Source organism: Phodopus roborovskii, unplaced genomic scaffold (genome assembly GCF_943737965.1).
Source record: "Phodopus roborovskii unplaced genomic scaffold, PHOROB, whole genome shotgun sequence".
Taxonomy (NCBI): Eukaryota; Metazoa; Chordata; class Mammalia; order Rodentia; family Cricetidae; genus Phodopus; species Phodopus roborovskii.
Genome location: NW_026126828.1, coordinates 138170 through 153407, shown reverse-complemented (window position 1 = coordinate 153407; position 15238 = coordinate 138170).

The following is a 15238-nucleotide window of genomic DNA, read 5'->3' as shown; positions in this document are numbered from 1 at the left end:
TGCCATTGTTTCCCCATAGTAGTGGAAAGGGACAAGGTCTCCTGAGAAAATTGGGAGCATTGGGTGAGGGAAAGGGGAGTTAGGAGAAAGAGAAGGGGAGAAGAGAATGGGAACGGAGAACAAGAGGCATCTAGAAGACTGAGTTTTGGAAAGAATAGAGGAGAGCAACAAAAGAAATACCGTACTAGATGGAGATATAATAGTTGGTAAGAGAAATCTGGCACTAGGAAAATGTCCAGAGATCTACAAGGATCACCCCAAATGAAAATATAAGCAATAGTGGAGAGACTACCTTAAATGCCCTTCCATATAATGAGATTGATATCTACCTCATAGGATATTCTAGAGCCTTCTTCCAGTAGTTGAAAGGAACAGAAGCAGACATCCACAACTAAGCACTAAGTGGAACTTCTGGAATCCAGTTGCAGAGAGGGAAGAGTCATAAGTACAGGGTTCAAGAGCAGGTTCGAGATACCCACAGAATCACCTAAGCAAAACAATGCAAAGCTCAGGCATACCAGTCTGACAGTTGGGAATCCATAATATGACTGACCTAAAACCCCTAAAAGTGCATCTCATTTAGAAGGCCTAGTAAGTCTAAGGGACCTCTGGCAGTGGAATAAGGATGTATCCCTGATGTATGAAAGGCTTCATGAGCCCATTCCCATGGGTAGATACTCAGCCTAGACACATGGGGTTGGGCCTTGTCCCTGCCCCAAATGGCTTTGGGGTTGGTACAGACATGAGAGGGATAGGAAACAGAGATGGATATTGTAAAATAACTTTGATTCTATTTTAACAGAATTCATTAAAAGTAAGAATAGGTAAAAAGGTGGGGTCAATACATTAGCTAACATTTGCTGGTGCCATTGTCCTGAAGAGCCAGAGCTTTGGGCAAGTTTATGGACATTGTCCTGAAGCAGTCACAGACTAACTTTGACAGTGGTATGAACACCATACCCCAGGGACCACTTTCATCTTTGGTGACTAGGAAATCCTGAAATTCCTACCTCCGCTCTCTAAGAACCATTACTAAAGGCTTCTGCCACCATGCCTGGCTTCAGGGCTTCAAGGTTACTTAGTGAGACATTAGAATGATGGGATGAATAACATGAAGAATTACACTTAACTATATAGAAAACCTCTTACATCTGTGAACCTGGCTGTCTCCATTACTAGTAATAGACAGAACCCTTCCAAGACATTCGGTGAGTTTTCAAAGAGTAAATGATAAGGGAAAATAATATTTCCCATATTTGGAAGACAATGGACTTTTTGAGGCAGAAAACTTGAATTCGATGGGCACTATCTTCTGTTACTGGAGTATAGTACCAGAGCCTGTTGTCTGGCTACACTAACAACCAGGCTCAGTCATTCATCATAAGTGAGACAAGCTAATGAACTAACTTCTGTTGACAAGCCAAACTACAATACCAGCACTCTGGATTCAAGGTTGACAGATATCTCTCATGTTCTAGGACAGACTAATCTATAATGTGAAATCGATTTAAGACAGGATGTCACAGTAATACTTTTTAAGAATTAAAAAGAAGAGAAAAAATACAAAAGTAAAATTAATGAAAATTTATATATTCAGTTTGAACACTTATGAAAACAAAAAAGAAAACAGTAAATAATCTATATCAAGGGTCATAATAGGCTTAGAATGCAAATATATGCAAAACAAAATAAGAAAGCTAAATATGGAATTTTTCCCATCTCTAAAGCACTCCCATATACTCGGTTCCGGTTTCTGCTATAAGGTGGTCATATAAGAAGTCAATGTTTCTTTCATAGAGACATTTTCATTTGAAATACTCAAGACTTTTTCTAAAATGTGACTCCCTGGAAAATGAGAATTTTATGAGTCTACAGTTGCCGTGGTAGTAGGCCAGAATGGACCCCACAAAGTTGACTTATGATCTCCACACGAATGTCACTGTCTAAAAACTGGTAATTAATTTACAGACACACACATACAACAGAATTTGTTCTGTTTCTTTTTCTGGTAAAAATGTCTTTGCCATGGTATTTTATAGCATCTTTGCATAATCCATTTTGAAGGCAGTACTTCAAGTTGAAGCACCCATGGGCATAGTGAGGACATGAAGAAGCATGGAATTTGAAGTAATAATTACTTATATTCATATCCACAGCACAATAAGCTATGTTGTGGAATAATGGCATATGCCACGGGGTTGCTCATGCTGCCTGAGTGAGTTCTGGCATTTTTAAGTTGCAGATCAAACTCAATTCTCCAGCATGTGTGGAACAAAGTGTTGTGGACTGGAGTTTGTAGGACTGTAATCAGAAACAGCAGCTCAGTCCCATGTCCATTCCTCAGTCAGTGAGTGTGGACAAGTGGAAGACAAGCTATCATTGATGAAAGGAAGACAGAGACATAATATGATGTCAGGCAGGTTCAGTCAGTACTGTAAGCTCCATTTTATTCATACACCAAACTTAAGTAGTCAAACAAAGGTGTGGCAATGGAAGGGGACATCTATTAATATGTATATAGGGAAATCAGAAATTGCTTCCCTTAATGCTACAGGCACTCCATAATTGCACATACTATGTGCCTTCAGGCACCCCATTGCTGCACTTCCTCCTTTACTTCAGGGTGGTTAACCTGTCTACTCCCAAATCATTGCTATTTATATAGGAGACATCATCATCAAGGCACAGGTGTCCTGTAGCAGGAAAGATAATGTCTTAAGGAAAATTGGAGTTATTGGAGCACTTTGTACTCATGACAAGTTGGAATGGATTCCCATGTAGGAGTTGAGAAACTTCAGACTGGCAGAATATATTCCAGGGCTGCCAAAGCCATACAGAAGCCTTGTATGTAAACAGATGATGAGGTCTACCTTTAACTGCTTGGTGGCAGTGCAAATGTTTAATCCCAGGACACAGGAGGCTGCCTGATTTTGCTTAGGTTGAGGCCAGCCAAATCCACAGAATGAGTTTAAGTCCTGCAGAGATAAACCCTGTTTTGAAAAAAAAAAAAAACAGAACAAAGTCACATAAAGGAAAAATGAGATCAACCTTCTGGTGGTAGCCTACATGTATAAATGGTATTGAAGGAGGAAGCTTTCCCTCTTTGGCTACTTACCCTAGCTCTGTGTACCAAGTTTATTCCTTTACTACCATTAGAGCCTACTTTTTTTGGAATTTTGATGTACAATGACCAGCTGACACATCCATCCTTATAAACTAAAAAACTGCTGTACTCTTCAGATTCCCATTGGTAGGCAACCATTGTTGGACTAAATATATCACAGCTTGTGAGATATCGTAATAAATCCACTTTCTCCATATATGGAGAGATTCATCCTACATTCCTTTTCATGCAGAGAACCTTGGTTACTGCAGTTGGCATTTGTTTTGTTTTATTTTTTTTATATGCTTACTGAAGATGTATTCCTCTGTAAATATTCAATTTTCCATGAAGACTTCTTTTCTCATTATGATGCCTTTGCCAAGTGTTTGCTCTGAATTTCAGGGATAAAATTCTACATTCATGGAGCCATCATCCGGCATTCTGCCACAAGAAAGATCATTTATCTTTTTTTGAGATGTGGCCCCTGCTTTTCTTTCCTGATTATCTGGAGTTCCTGTGACAAACAGGTAAAAAGCAAGTTTAGTTCAACTTAACTCAGTGTTTAACCAAATAACAAATAACACATTTTGCATTCCTAAATCTCTTGGTGGTAGTTAACGAATATTTGGAGCTCCCTTGCAACTTTTTCAACAAGAATCACTCAATCCATTTAAGTAAGTATATTTAGCTAGCAACACTGTGTCTATAAGGAAGAAAGGTAAATGCCTGTGTACTACAGAATGATAGCACGGGTCAGCAATAGGAAATTGCTATAGAAATTCATATCACTACTGATATAGCAAAGTCTTTGTGCTAGAAGGCAATCAGTAACCATTGCAATTTGTCCTTAAGCAGTCTGCACCCACCTGGGAGGTGCTTTTTTTCACTCAGGCCTTAATAGCTCATCAGGCCCCTTTGTGACCTGCCTGTCAAAAGAATTGCAGGGCCCTTCTGGTCTAGATTTGAAGAGAAAGTGCAGCCAGTGGTTTTGAGTGATGTGCTTTGAGGAAGGGGAAACTGGAAAACCAAAGCATGGTGAGTGAGGGGCTGCTGTCCTCAGATCGGTAGTGGGATATAGTGAGGTGATAGATCCAGTGTGGTGGATATCCCCTGGATCTGGTTGGGAAGCTGCAAGGAGACAACCTGTCCCCTGAGTTCTCATATAGTCCTTGAAAAAACCAGAAGCTAGAGGCAGTCCACCAAATAACTATTCTGTGGCCTCTATCTGCTTTGAGTACTGTGAGCAGGAAGGTGTCTATGGAAATCTTTTTTAAGTCAACTTCTACATACTTCAGGTGCACCCACTGAAAGCAAGGCAACAAACTTCCAGAGGCCTTTTAGTTAAGTACCTTTTATTAATTCAGCCGTTTGCATTTTAATTTTATGTGTAAAATCCATGCATTGTTAATTTTCTGCAGGTTGTAAAAGGCATCTTATGTAAGGGTAGCACTTCACTATTGAGCAGTGATCTACAAGAGTATAATTTGTAACACAAATGATTATGAGATATATCTCATAAAGTAGAATTTAACTGAGGTAGTACTGCCTCTAAAACACATAAAGATAAGTGTATGCTGACCAGTCCTGTTAGAATTTTGAATCCTAAATACACATTTGATGTCCATGATTTTCCAGACATTTGACTCCAAACAATTACACAGAAGCTACTCTTGTTTTGCAACAGCATCTAGTCCCTTACCCTTATCATATACCTGCCCCATAACATGCTGCTCAGAGAGATATTACAGTGTCATAAGCAACCTTAAATTGTATTATATCACATTGTTGCAGTTTTCTTCTCCAGAAAAGCATAGTTCTACCACTGTGGCAATAGGACACCAGATTTTAAAAAGTAAACCAATGATGTATGAGTGGCCCGATAAAGCAAAGCTTTTACTTAGGTCCTCATGTAGTGATGAGAAACATTATTAGAAGAGATAGTAACAACCACAGGCCTAGGCCTTGAATGATTTTCCTAAGGGCCTGGTGTATTGACTACAAAACACAGAACCTCGTCAAAAACCAGGTATTTGCATGGTAATTGTATGGAACAAAGCCTTTGTGGACAGGTTCCTTCTGATATGTAGATATAAACTCCATAGAGCTATGGTTCTCAGTCCCAAAGCCACTGTGGGCTTAGTCAGCAATGATCAAGAGATATCCTGTATTCCCTAGCACTGCATTGTTTTAGTGGTGTTCTCCTGAGTTTGTCCCATTGAATGGGTTTCTACTGACTTCACATAAGTGTCCCCTTTCCTTCCATTTCCTCTGTGGAAATAGTATACAAGAGTCTATTCTCCTTAAGAAACTTTTCATGGGACACATTTCCCTGTCCCAGCTTTTTTTAAAAAAAATCTTTTCTACCCTCTATGTTTCCTATCTATCTCATTCCCCATCACCTTCATGTCAGGATCCTATATGTGGAACAGGTCCTTCAGTTTAAGGTATCTGGTGGCCTTTAGGAACAGTACTGTGAACACATTTGCTGTGTAATCCTCCCATCTCCCTAAGTAGCTAGACATGCTGTCTTCAGTCTCTACTGAAATTGTTCACTGTGTAAAATGGAGCTTGAACCAAAAGCCATTTAAGAAGGATAGCATATATGAAAAGCAAACTATGTCTAGGCTGGCTCCTCTCTGAGTATTTTCCAGGGATAGACACATGTTATGTTAGAAATATTTGTCTTTATGGATCTCCTCTGTGGGCAAAGTGATTTCTCCCTGGGAAGGCATATCAATGCTACAACAGATGCTTTTGCATCCTGTTAGAAGAATGTTTATGAGACTATCCCTTATGTTGATGCAAGTGGCATTGGTTGCAGTCTGTTGCTCTCCAAACAATGGCCTTGCTGTCTTCTGTACTATACCTTCAAATTTCTTAAATTACTGTAACACCTAAGAGATTTAAATTTTCCATTAGAGTCAGGTGGCCAACTATCCAGTGCAGTCACAGGAAAAGCATTTGCAAGTGGAGTATTGCTTCTGCCTTCAGTGCAGAATAAGGAAAATTGTTTACACTGCAGGAGGATTCAGGGTCAACAACCAGGTGCTAAAGTCACCACTATGAAAAAAGTACATGACTGTGGTAAGGGGAGTGATTTTGTTATTTCCCAGCATGTTTTAATCTGTCATGTGTTTGAACACAGACCAGAGTATGTAGGTGTACAGTTTTTGAGGGATGAAATGAAAGGCAGGATTTCTCAGTGGCTAGTGTTGCCATTTTGTGGGTGGAGCTTCTTTCAGTGTCCATCACTCATCTTGGAGGAAATGGGTGGTGCCAGCAGCTGGCCTGTCTCTCTGTTAAAAAAGCTTTTTAATGAGACATTTTAAATGCCATATTCTCTAGATCTCTGAGCATTTGAGGGCTGTCTGCCTGTTTAGCCTACCTTAGTATACAAAATATCCCTGTAATTAATCTGTGTTGAAAACTGGATCCAAGGTGAGAGGCTGTGGAGGGATATTTTACTCAGGGACCTGCAGCCTGACTGTATCTGGTTTTTACTTAGTAGGATACACTTATAACCATAGAGGACAAAGAGGTAGAGAAAAACTCCCTGTGGTAATAGAGGCTTAACCTTAATAAACAGCTCACAAGAAAGACTGGGTGGCATAAATATTTTGTTAGCTTGAAATAGACATTTATAACCTTAAATGATTACCACCATTCAAAGGCACATAGCAATTTAGAAATATTTGAGACTTAGTAAAATTGAATTTAAGTTGTATGAAGTTAGCTTACATTTACATAAAGTTAAATTCAGGGTTAGCTGATGTAGCGATGACATGGTAATGAGGGTCCCGCCCATCATCAGGGTGGGGGCGGTCAAATGGCTGCTAGTTCCTAACAATCAGATTACTAAGCGTAGTCACTATTTAGCTAAACATGTATTTAAGTGTAAGTCACTATTTAGCCACAAACTAACCCACTAGTTAGCCACATATACTAGCTCACTAGTACCCACACACACCATGCCACTTGTTAGCCACATACTTAACTCACTATTTAGCCACACACATGAAGTCACTAGTTAGACAAACACCTAAATCAATAGTCAGCACCATACCTAAGTCACTAGTTAGCCACAAAAATTAAACCACAAGTCCATCACACAAATAAAGCAGTACTTAGCCACACACACTAAGACAGTAGTTAATCACACACCTAAGTTACTATTTAGCTACATGCCTAAGCAGTAATTAACCGCATTGACTAAGTCACTAGTTAGCCACAAAGCTAGGTTAGTATTTAGCCACAGTCACTATGTCTCTAGTTAGTTACACACAATATATCACTACTTACCCACCCATACTAAGTCACCAGTCAGCCACACATCTGATTTACTAGCTAGTCACAAACACCAAGAAAATAGGCACACACACACTGAGATAGTAGTTAGACATTCTCCTATGTATTTCTATGTATTTAGTCAACTACACACCTAAGTCACTAGTTAGCTACAAACACTAGGTCACTAGTTATCCACACACATTAAATCAGTAGTTAGACACACACACTATGTCACTATTTTGACAAATACTAAGTCTGTCTAAAAGAAAAACAGCTCACACTAAGGTGGTCCCAGGAATTGGGAATCAGGCCTTTAATCCCAGCAGTAGGGATTTGGAGATAGGAGTGACATGGATGGACAGAGAGAGGAAGATAAGGTAGAGGAGACAGAAGAGCATGCAGTGAGATGATTTTGTTTGAGCAATTAGTCTGAGGGATCGAAGAGATAGCAGTCAATCTGAGGAGGCAGTGTGAGGACAGGAGCACATGGCTTGTCTGAGAATAGGTAGAGAAAAGAACTCTAGTAGGCAGATGTTCTGAATCTGTGATCCTTCAGTTTTCACCCTCCCCTCCCTGATAGGTTACTGTGAGTTTTTATTAGTAAGATCTATTAGAACTTGTGCTGGAAGTGATGTTCTCTCTTTGGAAGTATGATATTTCAAAGTCAATAGAGGTAAAAAATTAAAATTATTAAAATATGTTAACTTTATTTTTTTTGAAAATTACATTGGTATCTTTTTAATGTTTTTAATTTTTTTTAAAAAAAATTATCATACATATCAAACCAGTTCATTCCACCTTACCCCCACCCTTCTTCTTCACCTCTCTCCCAACTTCCTGAGTGCACGGCCACTCTCCCCTCCCATCCAACGGACACTATATATACACATAGGGTGATGCCCTCCAGGAGAGGTCATCTAAATCTTTCAAGTAATTTGAAGTAGGGACTAAAATATCTCTCCTGTCTCAAGGTTAATGGATTATACCTCCATGGGGATATTCCCCCAAAGTCATTTTTGCAACAGGGATGTTTCCTGTTTACACTGCCTGAAGTTCCTTAGACTTCACAGGACTTTTAGCTTAGATCCATGTTCAGGGATCTGTGTCAGTCCAATGTTGGATTCCCAGCTATAAGTCTGGAGCTACATTAGCTCCTCCTTGTTCAGGTCAGCTGTGTCTATGTGTTTCTGCAGTGTGGTCTTGTCCTCCCTCTCTGCATCTGGATTCCAGTTCGGCTCAGAGTTTAGTTGTGCGTGTATGCTTCTGTTTCCATCAGCTACTAGATGAGGGCTCCATGATGGTGGATAAGTTAGTCGTTGGTCTCATTGTCAGGGAAGGGAATTTATGGTAGCCTTTGCACTGTTGTTCAAATTGTTTGTTGGGGTAAGTCTTGTAGGTCTCTGGACATTTCTCTAGGTTCGGTTTCCTTTTTAACCTATAATGGCTCCCTCTTTTATAGACTCTATCTCTCTACTCCTCTCCTAGCTATCCTCTTCTCTTCTCTTCTCTTCACTTCTCTTCTGAAGTCTATTCCTCTTCTGACCAAATATTCCTAGTCCAATGTTCTTTACTCTCCTACTTCTTTCCGTTTCCTAGTTCACTCTCCACTCACTATCCCCCAATTCCCCTATGCTCTGGGGACCATGTCCCTTCCTGCTTCTGTGAGTGACCTTATAAAAAACTCTTAGAATCCTCCTTGTATCATAGATTCTCTTGCAGTGTGATTTTTACGGTGGTTATCTTTTGCACTATGTCTAAAATCCACATATGAATTAATACATACCATGTTTATCTTTCTGTGACTGGGATACCTCATTCAGGATGGTTTCTTCAAGTTCCATCCACTTGTCTGTGAGATTCAAGATTTCATTGTTTCCCTCCACCACCATAGAGTAGTATTCCATTGTGTAAATGTGGCACATCTCCTTTATACATACTTCAGTTGAGAGACATCTAAGTTTCTTCCATGTTCTTGCTATTATAAATAATATTGCTATGAATATATGTGAGCACAAGTCTTGGTTCCATGGATGTGGATCATTTGGGTATATGCACAAGAGGTAAGTTACTGTGTCCTGTGGTATACTGATTCCCATTATCCTGAGGAACAGCTATGATAATCTCCAAAATGGCTCTTCAAGTTTACAGTTCCACCTGCAAAGAATAAGTTGTCATTGCTGTTTCTAATTTTAGCCATTCTGACAGGAGTAAGATGGTATCTTAAAGTTGTTTTAATTTGTATTTCCTTGTTATCCAAAGATATTGAACACTTTCTTAAGTGTATTTCATCATTCCCCTTATTTAGAGTTCTCTATTCAGTTCTATACCCCATTTTCATAGAGTTATTTGGTGTTTTGTTGACTAGTTTCTTGAGTTCTTTGTATATTTTGGAGATCAGCCCTTTGTCGGATGTAGGATTGGTGAAAATCTTTTCCCAGTCTGTGGGCTGCCATTGGGTCTTGTCCACTGTGTCCTTTTTCTTACAGAAACTTCTAAGTTTGAATAGGTCCCATTCATTATTTGTTGATCTCAGTGTCTATGCTTCTGGAGTTATTGTCAGGAAGCAGACTCCTGTACCAATTTGTTCAAGAGTACCTCTAATTTTTATTTCCTAAGAGGTTAAGTGTGGATGGATTTATGGAAGGATCCATTTGGACATGTGTTTTGTGCATGGCTATAAACATAGATCTATCTTCAGTCTTCTGAATACCATCATCCATTTGTACCAGCACCACTTGTTGAAGATGCTTTCCTTATCCCATTGTACACTTTTAGCTCTTTTGTCAAAATTCAGGGGCTCATATGTGTGTGGGATAATACCAAGATTTTCTATTAAATTTCAATGAGCTACTTGTCTATCTTTGTGCTAATACAAGACTCTTTTAAGGACTATAGCTCTGTAGTAGATCTTAAAGTCAGGGAGGATGATGTCTCGTGAAGTTCCTTTATTATACAGGTTATTTTGACTATTCTTGTTCTTTTGTTTTTCAATATAAAGTTGATTATTATCTTCTCAAGGTCAGTGAAGAATTGTGCTGGCAATTTATTAGATATTGAATTGAATCTGTAGATTGCCATTGGCAAAATTGCCATTTTTACTATGTTTATTCTACCTATCCATGAGATTGGGAGATCTTTATATTTTCTCTTGTTTTCTTTAATTTCTTTTTGTAAATACACAAATTACTATTATATAGGTCTTTCACTTGTTTGATAAGTGTTACCCCAAGGTTATGTTGTTTGTGGCTATTGTACAGGGTGATGTTTCTCTGATTTCCTTATTAGCCCCTTTGTTGTCTGAATATAGAATGGCTAAGAATTTTTTTTGATTTATCTTGTATGCTGATACATTGCTCAATGTGTTTTTCAGCTGTAGGAGTACCCTGGTAGAGGTTTTTGGTTGCTTATGTAAACTATCATATCTTCTGAAAATAGAGAAAGATTGAGTACTTCCTCTCAATTTGTATCCTCTTGATATCCTTTTCTTGTCTTATGTCTTTAGTTAGCACTTCAAATACAATAATGAAGATATATGGAGACAGAGGGCAGGCTAGTGTTTGTCCTGATTTTAGAGGAATTGCCTTAAGCTTCTCTACATTCAGCTTGATATTTGCTCTGTGTTTACTACATATTGCTTTTATTATGTTTATATAAATTCCTGTTATCCCTAATATCTACAAGACCTTTAACATGATAGGATGTTGAATTTTGTCAAAGTTTTTTTCTACATCTAGGGAGATGATCATGTGATTTTTCATTTTTAGTTTGTTTATATAGTGGTATATTTGATATATTTTCATATGTGAAGCCATCCTTGCAACCCAAGGATGAAGCCTACTTGATCATAGTAGATGATTTTTCTTATATATTCCTGAATTCAGTTTTCCCGTATTTTCGTGAGTATTTTTGCATCAATGTGCAGGAGGGATATTGGTCTGTAATTTTCTCTTAGTTGTGTCTTTGTGTGAATGAGTATCAATGTGATTGTACCCCCCAAAAAAGTGTTTTGTAATGAAACGTCTGTTTCTATTGTGTGGAACAGTTTCAAGAGTATTAATATTAGCTCTTCCATGAATTTTCGGTAGAATTCTTCACTGAAGAAGATATCTGGCTCTGGGATTTTTTTATGTTGGAAGGCTTTGTAAGATTGCTCCTACTTTGTTAGTTGCTATAGGTCAATATAAGTTGCCTGTCTATTCTTGATTTAATTTTGTTATGTAAGAGATATCCAGAAATTTGTCCATACCTTTGAAGTTTCAAATTTTGTGGAGTATAAGTTTTCAAACTATGACCTGAAAATTGCCTGGATTTCCTTATTGTCTATTGTTCTGTACCCATTTTTGTTTCTGATTTTGTTAATTTCCATGTTCTCTCTTTGCTTTTTGTTTAGTTTGGATAAAGGTTTGTCTCCCTTGTTAATTTTTTGAAAAAAAGCAACTTGTTATTGCATTGATTTTTTTTTTGTATCGTATTCCTGCTTTCTACTTTATTATTTTCAGCCCAAAAATTGATAATGGGGCCTACTCCTGAGGGTGGAGTTTGCTTCATTTGTGTCCTAAGGTTTTCAGTTGTGTTGTTAATTCTCCAATGTTTCTCTCATCCGTTTTCTTCATATGGGCACTGAATGCAAACAACTTCCTTCATAGCAGTGCTTTCAAGGTGTCCCATAAATTCATGTATATTGTATCCACAATCTCATTGAATTTTAAGAATTCCTTGATTTCTTTATTTCTTCTTAGACCCAAGTATGTTGAAATTGAGCATTATTCAGTTTCCATGAGTATGTAGGGTTTCTGTGATTTGTTGTTGTTTTTATTGAATTCCAATTATAAAGCATGGTCGTCTGATAAGATACAGGGTAATATTCAAATGTTTTTGTATCGGGTGAGGATTTTTATGTTGCCTAGTATATGGTCAATTTCAGAGAATGTTCCATGTGGAGCAGAGAAGAAGTTATATTCATTTTTGTTTGGATGGAACGTTCAATAGATGTCTGTGAAACCCAGTTGAGACATAACTTCTGTTAGTTATTTTGTTTCTTTGTACAGTTTCTGACTTGTGGTCCTGTCTAGTGGAGAGAGTGGGGTGTTGAAGTCTCCCACTCTAAGTGTGTGTGGTTTTATGTGAGGTTTGAGTTTTAGTACCATTTCTTTTACGAATGTGGGTGTGTTTGTATTTGGGGCATAGAGGTTCAGAATTGAGTTTTTGTGCTTAGGATTTCTCCTGTGATGGATACAAAATGACTGTTTTCATCTCTTTTGATTAATTTAGGTTTGAAGTCTAACTTGTTAGGTATTAAGGTAGCCAAACCTGCTTGCTTCTTGGGTCCAGTTGATTGGAAGATCTTTTCCAAGCCCTTTACCCTGAATAATATCTATCTTTGAAGCTTAGATGTGTTTATTGTGTGCAGCAGAAGGGTGGATTCTGATTCCGTATTCATTCTGTTAGGCTTTCTCTATTTATTAGTGAGATAATACCGTTAACATTGAGGGAAAGTAAGGGACATTGTTGGATAGTTGTTTTTGTTTATGATTTGATGTTGGCAGTGGTTTTGTGTATATATTTTCCCTGCTTTTCCCTTGGATTCTGTTGAAGTTAGATTATCTATTTCCTATGGGTTTTTTAGCTATGGACATGCCACAGGCAGAGCATGATCGGGAGCCAATCCAGGGAATTTCCAGGTTAGGGTGTGGGGTGAATTTCACGCAAATTTTTCCCAGACTCACCTCTACCAGAATCCTGGCAATGGGGTCACAGATCCTGGTACACAGTGTTTCAAGATGTTTCTGCATGGATAGGTGGATCTAGCCATGGCCTGACACTCTCCTTCTGAATCCTCTCTAGCAGAGGCCCAGCGATGGGGGGCAAACATCCAGCACCATGGACTCAGGATGGTGGCATTGATACGTGGATCTACTCGGGGCCTGGCATTCTTCAAGTGAGGCCTCTAGCCAAGGATGGTATCTGCTTTTCTAGCTTTTTTCTTTTTAATTTTTATTTATTTTTTTGAGACCCCATTTTTTTGTGACTCTGCCGCTTGTCCCACAACTATATCTTGTATACCAGGCTTGTCTTGAACTCACAGAGATAGGCTTCCATCGACCTCCTGAGCACTAGGGTTAAATAATGCATGTGCCACCACCACCCAGCTATTGGCATCAGAAACTGATGGTGCGAAACAATGCAGTTTTTTAAATCGGTTAAACATTCAATCCTTCAAAATCTATTATTACAAAATCAGAAATCAGTGGATATCCCAGTGTCCCTCATTTGCTGGGCACTGGTTCTGGTATCAGTCTCCTGCTGTGTCAATCACACAGCAGCCAAACCCAAAATGGATGACACCATCATTACATACATAATCAAAAAAGTAACTAATTGGATAGTCCTTCATGCTTAACTTCTATAAGCTGAAACCAGAGTCCAGTGATTGTCAAAGAAGTAATACTTAGATAATTAAATGAATAAAAATCGAACTAGTGAATGGTGTTTTATACGTGACTCCTACAAGATAGCACAAAACTGAAGAGAAAATTGAGTTTTTGATCATAGATTTGTACAAAAAATGAATGAATAATTAGATAATTACTCATAATTCACCCCTAGAGAGCTAACAAAAATGCTATCAGCATTCACTAAAATAAATATATAACTAAATAATGAAATCACCACAAGGGACAATTACCACCAAAAAGGTGGATCCTCCACTCTTCCTGGAGTAGAAAAAGGCAGATTTGAATAATGAAATAATCAGATAGTTAGATTGTCTGTCACACCTGAGTCACACAAGGTGGCACCAAACTTCAGGGTTCACAGATTATATGAGGCCACGATTTAATAATTACATATTTAAAGGTGTAAGTTGTTGAACATTTTTGTCTCATCAATTCCTGGCAGGCGTGCTGGACATGATAAAGTATGATGTCTTCATTGATTTTTAAAATTCCATAAGTTAATAAAGAGATAATCGTACTGTCTTCCCTGATGAACTCTGTTGGCCTGACATCATCACCAGCTCCTGAATCTCTGCTGTGGTGCGGAAGGACCTGAGATGATGGGCCCACACCTGGCACAGCAGCATCCCTAGTACTCTGGGTCATGCATAATTCATCCAGAAACTGCTGTGTTCATTTCTACAACCTTCCTATCCTTTTCCCTGATAGAAATTTGCAACCTAAACAGAATCAATGATGTCATTGTACATCGATAAATGATTTAAATAATTAAATAAGCCAGTAATAGATAACTGTCACCATAAAGAGGTGATGTAGCCTTTAACTGGAAGGAAAGACTGGCCAGACTCCAGTCATGAAGGATGTCATCATTATCAATTCAAACAATCAGTCATAAAATGTGATATTGCATTATAACTCCCGAAGAGGGAGCTTTACAGGATTCTTCATGGAACAGAGGATTATTGGTTTACATAAATATACAAATCTTTACATTATCTTGTTTATTAACAGGAATTGTCAATTTAAATACATTAATTATGTAATTAGATGATCTGCCCCACTTGACCCCACCAGGTGGCACTAAACTCCAGGTGGCATGGATGATATAATCATTGCTTTATATAACTAAACCATCAAACAATGAGTTGATGTAACATCATTAACGTCCCTAAGGTGGCTCCAAACCAGACTTGGGAACGATGCTGCCTCAAAAGAGATGGACTGCAATCCAATCATCCCTAAGTCTACTCTAACAAATGGATTATCACCTTCCTAAAGGAAGTTGACAATAGAAAACTCACCTTTTGATGAATAATTGTGAGTCCTATTATCATTTAAACCATTATAGTACTTCTTAGGAGAGAGAGACCATTCATAAACAGAAGTCTTTGAA